The sequence below is a fragment of the Mastomys coucha genome, unplaced genomic scaffold, assembly GCF_008632895.1.
Source record: "Mastomys coucha isolate ucsf_1 unplaced genomic scaffold, UCSF_Mcou_1 pScaffold13, whole genome shotgun sequence".
In the NCBI taxonomy this organism is placed as follows: domain Eukaryota; kingdom Metazoa; phylum Chordata; class Mammalia; order Rodentia; family Muridae; genus Mastomys; species Mastomys coucha.
Genome location: NW_022196895.1, coordinates 3274844 through 3284840, shown reverse-complemented (window position 1 = coordinate 3284840; position 9997 = coordinate 3274844). Strand labels below are relative to the sequence as shown.

At 39.7% G+C, this 9997-nt stretch overlaps 1 non-coding gene across 1 annotated transcript; it reads right to left on the bottom strand.

Moving 5' to 3' along the window:
* Positions 1-6955: 6955 nt before the first annotated feature.
* Positions 6956-7116, bottom strand: LOC116087928. Its single transcript, XR_004117703.1, has one exon. It is a non-coding gene; the product is annotated as a U1 spliceosomal RNA (small nuclear RNA).
* Positions 7117-9997: the final 2881 nt, after the last annotated feature.

The following is a 9997-nucleotide window of genomic DNA, read 5'->3' as shown; positions in this document are numbered from 1 at the left end:
TTCAAATTACTCATTACGACTGGCTATTGTTATTTGTGTATATGCCCCTGTGGAAAACATGTTTTCGCCATGTGCTGCTTGTCTGCCGCGTGCAGCCTGCCCTTGCAGTTGGACATTTTACTTATGTGACCCCTCTTGACCCTCAGAGCATAAATTGTCTGGTACTCTGAGTTTCCTCTGCTTCATTGATCAGCTCCGTTCTCCCAGGTCCCACCACCAGTAAAGTGGCTAGCAGCCTTTGTTAGTGCTCAGGCTTGTTGTTCCCTGTGCTATTGGAGTCCTGTTCCAAAAATCCTCATCAATGCCTATCTCTGAACGATTTCCTTTACATTTTCCTCTAGTAACTTTAAAGTTTCGGTCATTACATTCAAGTTTCTGATCCATTTTTAATTGAGTATTGAGCACAGTTAACAAACAAAGATAATTGTTCACTCTTCTACATGTGGGTCCCCAGTTTTCCTAGCACTGCTTTCATTCCATGTATTTTATGGCAGTTTTGTCTAAAGGCGGCTGTACCTATATGAATGCACTGGCGGGTCTCTATCCCTACTCTGTCGGACTATACATGTGGGTGTGCACCACTGTTGTGCTGTTTTCACGAGATCTTTATGATGCATCGCTAAGTTGCAATCCCATCAATGTACTCTTTCAGCTAAGGCTTGTTCTCTGTTCCTGGCCTTTCATGCTTGTCAGTATGGTTCTTCCAGTTCTCTGCTGAATGGCATGGACTCTCGGGCATGGACTCTCGATAGGGACTACAGTAAGTCGGAAGCTCTTGCTAATGCAGCATCTTTCCCAGTATTGCCTCTACTCACGTGTGGGCACAGCAGGCTTTTCCATCTGAGATCTGCAGCATTTGTTTTCTTTAGCGTCTTCAAGCATTCCCTGTATAGGTCTTTGGTTAGTTTTTTTTTTGTTTTTTTTTTTTTTTTTTTTTTTTTTTTTGTAGACCTTTCCTTTCCTTCCCTTCCCTTCCCTTCCCTTCCCTTTCATTTTCTTTCTTTCTTTCATTCTTTCTTTTTATTTTTTGTTTTTGCTTGGTTTGCTTGTTTGGTTTTTTGTTTTTCAAGACAGGATTTGTCTGTGTAGTCCTGGATGTCTTGGAACTCACTGTGTAGATCTGAGATCTACCTACATCTGCTTCCCGAGTTCTGGTATTAAAAGCATGCAACACCACCACCTGGCCTTTCTTTTGTTTTCATGAAGCTATTGTAAATAACATTTTTCCCTGGTGAGTTCATTACTATTATACAGAAAAAATACTGAGCATATATTGATTTTGTGTCTTACCACATTGCTGAACTTTTTAGGATTTTTTAATCATAAAAAAATGGCAATGATTTGAATACCTTTGCTATTTGTATTCTTTCAATTTCTCTCTATTATCTATTCTTGGACTCTCTTAGTTAGGGCTTCCATTGCTCTTGAAGAGACACCATGACCAAGGCAATTCTTATAAAGGCAAACATATAATTAAGACTGGCTTACAGTTTCAGAGTTCAGTGCCTTATCATCCTGGTAGAAAGCATGGCATCATGCAGGCAGACTTGGTGCTGGAGGAGCTAAGAGTTCTACATCTTGATCCAAAGGCAGCTAGGAGGAGGAGGCTACTGTGTGTCACACTGGGCAGAGCTTGAGTATGCATATGTATTATCTCAAAGCCCCACTTCTAAAGTGACACACTTCCTCCAACAAAGCCACATGTCCTTTTTGTTGTTGTTTGTTTTTCGAGACAGGGGTTCTCTGTGTAGCCCTGGCTGTCCTGGAACTGGCTGACCTTAAACTCAGAAATCCACCTGCCTCTGCCTCCCAAGTGCTGGGATTAAAGGTGTGCACCACCACTGCCTGGTGCCATGCCTCCTTAAGGCCACATCTCCTAATAGTGCTAGTCTCATAGGCAAAACATTCAAACACATGAGTCTACTACTAGAGTCATACCTATTCAAACTACCACATTCCACTACCAGGCCCCTATAGACTTTTAGCTATAACATATTGCAAAATGTATTTAGTCCAACTTCAAAAGTCCCCATAATCTATCACAATTTCAACAATGGTTAGAAGTCCAAAGTTCAAAGTCTCTTTGAGATTTATGCAATCTCTTAACTGTAATCCCATATAAAATCAAAATAAAAGAGCAGATCACATACTTCTAACACATCTTGGCACAAGATATACATTACTGTTCCAAAACATAGGGAATGGAGCATAGTGACAAAATACCAGACCAAAGCAAGACCAGCTGGGCAAACTTCAAACTATGTATCTCCATGTCTGATGTCAAAATGCACTTCAGATCTCCTACTTCTTCCATCTTTGTTGATTTCAACACACTTCTCTCTCTTGGACTGGTTCCACTCCCTGTTAATACCTTTCCTCCGCAGGTATCCCACAGTTCTAGCATCCTGAATATCTTGAGGTATCCAAGGCAACTTAAACTTAACAGTTTCTTATTCCAGTGCCTGGTATCCACGCATGATCTTCTGGGCTCCTCCAAAGGGCTGGCATCACTTCTCCAGGTCTGCCCTCTGTAGCACTCTAAGGTCTGGCTGACTCTACTCCACTGCTGCTGCTGATCCCATGGTACTGGCATCTCCAGCATGTTGAGGTCTTCTGCTGCAACTAGACTTCTCCATAGCTTCTCATAGGCTCTCTTCATGGCACCAAACCTCAACTTCTTGACATGACCCCTTCAGTCCTGGGCCTTCAGCTGTCACTGAGGCTGCACCTTCACCAATGGTGTTTTCTCACCTCTCACCACACCAAGCCTCAGTACTCTCCATGACCCCTCATACCTTCCAAACAAGTATCAGCTGGGTGACTCTTCTCCATTACCAAGCCTGGCTACCACCACAAGGTAGAACCTTGGCTTCCCCTGGAACATAGATTCTTTGTGCTCTCATAAAACACTTTCCAGAAAATTTCACCACAGTGATGCTGATCTCTTCTTAATCACCCCTAATTTCTTAGCTCCAGCTACCCAGCATCAGTTGTCCCAGTAGTCCTTCTATTCTTGACTCTAAGGCCAGAGCCACATGGCCAAAACTGCCAAGTTCTACCACTTGCTGGAGCTGGAACATTGTCAGAAGCCATCATAGGACAAGCTAATAACTGGCAGGTGATCTTCCTGAGATGACCGCCTTAGATTAAGGTCTACGACAGAACTCTAAACTTAATATGCTTTTCCTGTTATTATTAAACATACATAACAATCACTAGGTATTAAACACACCCCTTTTAAGCAGTTCTCTGCAGGTCTAAGAAGATGTACTGTCTTGTAGTGATGCTATACAGACAAATAGATGGCTTCTTAATTCTTAATGATGATCCTATGAGAATTCCTAAAATTATGTCAGTATGTATTAAGCTCTTTTATAGTGGGACTGCTATTAGATCCATTTTTGATAGTCAAAACTGCAATGATACTCTGTGAGTCTCCCATGTGTCACCAGTTAATTGCTTCTAGATAGCAATGAGACTTTCTACTACTCAGAACACATTCCAAAAGGTTGTAAAACCATGAGCCAATGGTCATAAAAAGGGAATTAATGATTTATTATAGGTACTAGGACAAAAGATAAAATATTGACTGGATTTATCTGTATAAAGCTTCACTAAAAACTTGTAGTTTTTAATTTTCAATGAACCTGTGGCTATGCCAGGTGATGAATATTTAACCAGATAAATTATTCCTAGTGGTATGCATGTAAACATTCACTGTTGTAAACTTACTTGATTTATGATTTGAATTTTATGTATGAACTTGTGATGAACTTTTACCATGTGATCATGTATTCTAAAAGATGTGTAACTGCTGAGAATAAAGAGAAGAGTCAGAACTGAGCTGAGGAGAACTTTTTAGACAGAACACTTTTTAGTCAGATCTAAACAGAACTTAAGACAGAGCAGAAAGGCTTCTCCTTACAATGGGACAGAACAGGTCTTCTCTTAATAACAAGGCAGGCTTAGTCCTATTAAAAGGAACAAAACTTTCTTCTTACAAACTTGTGCCTAATTCATTTAGCATTAAAAGGGTAGAAGCTTTTTCTTTCCCTATGCAATAAAGATCGGAGCACATTTTTCATCCAGAATGAGTGAGTTCTTCTGGCACTGGTGCGTTGTCTTTTGCTCCAAATGCATATGTAAGTATGGATGTGTGTGTGTAAGTATGTAATTGTGAGAATGTATGCAAGCTGGACCCAACTGGTTTGAAAGTATATGTATATACATGCATGAATCTGTATATGAACTGTGTTTATGCATATTTGCTTATGTAAAAGTTTTTCCTTCTGCAAGATTTATTTTCTTCTCCTAGTTCAAAATAAGTTCTTTGCTCCAAACTTCTGCCTAGCCTGACAAGCAAGAGGCATCTGGACAAAAGGGGAAAGGCTCTAGCAATCAATCCTTTACTTAATCTCTTGTTTTAGGATGACGTGCCAAGTGTCAGAGACTGCAGTTTCTGGCCTCAGAGGATCACAGAAGGCAGGTCAGTTACAGTAGCAATGTAATTTAGACTTAGATAAGTAAACTTTTATTTATTATATAGCAGCCCTAAATATCTCTTAAGACAAAGTTTTACCCTCTACTGATGCTCTTCCCCTCTGCTGCCTCAAGAACCAACAAGAAAGAAAACCCTGCCAGGGCTGGCCTCCAGGAGAACATAACCCCTTGTTCTATTAAATCTTCACCAGCTCTCTGTTTTCAATGGTTTCCATCACTACTTAAGCTTGGCTGTCCAGGAACTTTCTCTGTGGATTGAATTGAACTCAGAGATCTGCATGCTTCTCTTTCCTGAGTGCTAGGATTAAAGGTGTGCACCATCGTGACTGGACCTATGCCTTTCTTGCTGTTTTCACAAGAATTTTATAAGTTCCGGATTGGAGTTTTTTCCAGATACAGTCAAGTTGACAACCAAGGATAGTGATCACAATCTATCTCTTATCAATTTGGCACATAATCATATCTCTTTATGTCCAAATGAAAATAACAACCAGGTGATAATAACACCTAACATGATATAACTATAACTTGTCCATCTGCAAACACATCAAAAAATAAGCTTAGCTTGGTGGGATCTTTTCCTAATGTCACCACTCCTTCAAGTCCATTTTATCCTTGAACACAGGAGTTAGCTCCATTTTACTTCCTGGTGCCCCTTTAATCTTTGAACCATATATTTTGTATTTTTCCTTTCTCAGTTTACTACCCTTGATTAAAATGCTCTTCATGAGGGCATGAATCACAGGGCAGAGCCTATGCTAGGCTATTTTGAGTCCTCCTTCCTCAGTGCAACCAGTCTAAATCTCTACATCTTAGCCTCAGGTAGACTTCTCAGAAAGGGGCAAAAGGCAGCCACATTCTTTACCAAGAATGGTCTCTATGCAACATACCAAAATTCTTCTCCTCTTAAACCTCTTGAGCCAGGCCAAGTTCAAATGATCCTCAGCATCAATGTCTTCCATATTTCTACTAGGATAAACCATTAAGCCCCACTTAAAAACATTTCTGTGCTTTCCAAATCCAAAGTCCCAAAATCCACACTACTCCAGACAAAACCATGGTCAGGCCCATCACAGCAGTACCCCAGATTCTGGTACCAACTTCTGTCTTCATTAGGGTTTCGTTGCTGTGAGGTACACCATGACCGAGCCAACTAGTATATAGGACTTGATGCTGGAGGAGCCAAGCGTTCTACATCTTGATCCAAAGGTAGTCAGGAGGAAACTACTGTGCTTCACGCTGAGCAGAGCTTGAGCATATATTATACCTCAAAGCACCACCTCCACAGTGACACACCTACTCTAACAAGGCCACATCTCCTCCAATAAGGCCATACCTCCTAATGGTGCCATACCCATGGGCCAAGCAGTCAAACATATGAGTCTATGGGGGCCATTTCTATTTAAACCACCACATTGGCCTAAGACTTTCAAGCACTACATGGAGTAAAAATTAAGAGACTGAGTTCCCTTGTTGAATTCCAGACTGTAGAGGAAATGTTGTCTCTTTTTCTTACCTATTATGTTTGCTGTAACTTTGTTATATATAGCCTTTACTAAGTTAAAGTACATTCTTTTTGTTCCTAATTTCTGTAGGGCTTTTATCGTGAAAGAATGTTGATCTTTGTCAGAGGCCTTTTCTGAATCAATTGAGGTGGTTTTTGTCCTTAAGTCTATCTATGCTTAGAATCACAATGATATTCAACTATTTTGAACGCTGGAATGAAACTAATTTGGTAATGCTGTGCGATATAAATATATACTTGAATCTGATTTGCAAGAATTTTATTGAGAAATTTTCATCATTGCTTAGGGGATTTATAGTTTGCTGTTGTTTGTTTATGGTTTGTCTTTCTCTGTGAGTGAGTCTCTGGTTTAGTAACCAGGGTGATGCTGACTTCATAGAATGAGCTTGCTTGTGTTCTTTCCCAGTCAGTCCATGGATGTTTGTAGAGCATTAATGTGAGATCTTTTTAATGACTAGACTGCACTCAGCAGTGAGTCTGTCTGGCCCTGGATTTCTTTTTGTTAACACTTCAATGTCACTGATAATAACAGATCTGCTGAATTTTCCAGTTTCATCCATTCTCCTAAAATTTTTATGACTTTGCTTTTTCTTTCAGCCTAATAAAATTCCATGTGTACATGCCCAACACTTTTCTTATTGTTCATCAATTGATAGACATCAGGGTAGACCCCATCTCCTAGCTGCTGTGAATAGACCAACAATGAATATGGACATGTCTCTGAAGAAGAACATGGAGCTCTCTGGTTATGTGTCCATGGGTGTTAAAGCTGGGCATGTGATTTTAGCTGTTGGAGAAACATCCACTGACTTCCTCGGGAACTATACCAGTTTCTAGTGCAACGACCAGTAAATATGTCTTCTCCTTTTCCCACAGGCAAGGCAACATTCATTGTCATTTATATTCTTCTCCCCCCAATCCCCCACCCCAGGGGAGAGTGCCAATGCAGTCTCCCACTACCACAAATTATGCAGTCGAGTTTCCCGCATTTGGGAAAACCTCAGGGGTCAGCACATCCGGAATGCAATGGATAAGCCTCGCCCTGGAAAACCACCTTTGTGATCATGATATCTCCCCTGCCAGGTAAGTATGCCATTTGTATTCTTAATGATACCCATTCTGATTGGAATGAGATGAGATCTCAAGGTAGCTTTAGTTTGGCTTTCTCTCTAGTGGCTAATGATGTTGAATACCTTAAAAAATTTTATTAGTCATTTATATTTCTTCTTTGGAGCACACTCTGTCCATGTCAATATAGTCCACTTTTTGATTTGGTTGTTTTCTTAAAATGTAGTTTCCTAGTTCTTTGTAAATACTATAAATCTTATGCCAGATACATAGTTAGCAACAATTTTCAACTATTCTGTAGGCTTGCCTCTTCCCTCTTCAGTATCCTTTGCTGTAAAAATTCCTTTTAATTTCATGAGCTCCCATCTGTTCATTGTTGAACTGATTGTCCCTGTCTTCAAATGTTCTGCCTGCTTCTCATTCTAGCAGCATCAGTATTTCAGATCTTAAGTCATCGTTCTCAATCTGTGTGCAGATCTGTGCTGAGTGAGAGAAGGATCTGGTCTCATTCTTCTAGTGCAGCTGTCCAGTTTTCCCAGCATGCAGAAGATGCTCTTTTCCCCAGTGTGCCTTGTTATGAAAAAACTATATAGCTGCCGTTGCATGGATTTCTTTCTAGGCCCTCTATTCTATTTCATTGGTCCATCTTTCTGTGCTTGTGCCAACAGTATACAGGTTTCACTATTATGGTTCAGTGGCAAAATTTGAACTTGGTGATATTTCCAGTAGTATTCTTTTTGATCAAGATTTTTCTGGCTATCAATTCATATAAATTTTAATTTTTTTGTATTCATAAAAAACACCACTGCAATTTTTATTAAGATTTCATTGAATCTGAAGATTGTTTTTGGCAGGACTAAGAGATTTTGAATTTTGTCATTTTGGGGTCCTGACAAGACACTTGAGCATGGGAGATGTTTCCATCTTCTTGTTGTTGTCTTCCTTTATTCTTTCTTCAGTGTTTTAAAGTTTTCATTATAGAAGTCTTCCACGTCCTTGCTTAACTTTAGTTCAAGACTTATTTTTGAGGCAATTGTAAATGGAATTATTTTCCTGGTTTCTTTTTCACACATGTTTGTCATTAGTATATAGGAAGGACACTGACTTTGTATGTTGATTTTTTTTTCTATCTTTCCACTTTGTTAAAAGTGCTTATCAATTACAAAGATTTTCTGGTGGACTCTTTAGAGTCTCTTAGATGAGAATAATGTCATCATGTTCCTATCCAATTGTACCCTTTCTCTGGTTTTATTGCTCTAGCTAAGAATTCTAGATTTTCGGTTCTATATTGAATAAAAATGGAGAAAGTAAACACCCATATCTTGTTCCTGATTTTAGTGCAAATGCTGATTTTCCCCATCTGTGGATGTAGGCTTGTCATTTACAGACTTTATCATGTTGAGGCATGCTCTATGTCTTCCACATCTCTCCAGGATTTTAGCATGAAAGGTTTTTGTCAAAAGCTTGTTTTTCATCTATCAAAATAATCATGTGATTTTGGTCCTTGTGGCTATTTATGTAATTTATAAGTTTTAAATTATGTGTATTAAGCTATTCTGCCTTGATGGTGTAAAGTCAACTATGTCATGATGAATGATGTTTCAGATGTATTATTAAATTCAGTTTTCAAGTATTTGCTGAAAATTTTTGAATCTGTTCATCAGGAAAATTACTTTGTAATTTTTTTTGTGACTTTTTCCCCTGCTTTTGTTATCAGAGTAATGCTAACGTTGTAAAAAGAGTTTGGTAACACTTCCTAATTTTCTAGTTTATGGAATATTTGAGAATCATTGGTGTTAATTTTTCTTTAAAGTTGTAGTAAAATCCACTATCTGGGCCTGAACTTTTTTCTTTTTTTTTTTTTTTTTTTTTTTTTTTTTTTTTTTTTTTTTTTTGGTTTTTCGAGACAGGGTTTCTCTGTGTAGTCCTGGCTGTCCTGGAACTCACTCTGTAGACCAGGCTGGCCTCGAACTCAGAAATCCGCCTGCCTCTGCCTCCCAAGTGCTGGGATTAAAGACGTGCGCCACCACGCCCGGCCTCTGAACTTTTTTCTTAATTGGGAGATTTTAAAATTATTGCTTCAACTTCACTCCTTGTTATAGCTCTGTTTAACTAGTGTAAGTCTCATCTTGGTTTAATTTGAAAGCTTGTGTGCATCTAGAAATTCATCAATTTCTTTTAGATTTCTCAACTTAGTAATGTTATTTATTTATTATATATAAGTACACTGTAGCTGTCTTCAGACACATCAAAAGAGGGCATCAGATCTCATTACAGATGGTTGTGAGCCACCATGTGGTTTCTGGGATTTGAACTCATGCCCTCTGGAAGAACATTCATTGCTCTTAACCGCAGAGCCATCTCTCCAGCCCAATTTAGTATGTTTTTAAGGTAAGACCTTTAAAAGATTTTTCTGTCTTCCTACAGTAGGTCCCCCTCCCTTTGAGTCCTGAGAGTCTCTTACCTCCCAGGTCTCTGGTGCATTTTGGAAAGGCCTCCCTTCCTGAGGTTGCCTGTTTCCATTCTTTCTGCTGGCCCTCAGGGCTTCAGTCCTTTTCCCTCACCCAATACCAGATCAGGTTCCCCTCTTCCCCCACCACCACCACTCCACCCCTCCCGTCCACTTTCCCTCCCTTTGTGATTGCTTTCGTCTCTCTCCCAAGTCGAACTGAGGTGTCCTCACTTGGACACTTCACCTTGTTGACCTTTTTGAATTCTGTGGACTGTATGTTGCCATGCCACAGTCACATTTCTGACCCCTAATTGTTCCTGTCCGAATTACAGGGATGGAAATGGAGCCTGAGTAAAAGAAGTTCCAGCCACAGGCCCTGTAGGATGCCGTCCCGCAGCTCCTACTTGCGTGGGGTTCCACGAACCAAGGATTTGGGAACCTGTAATGGGTGA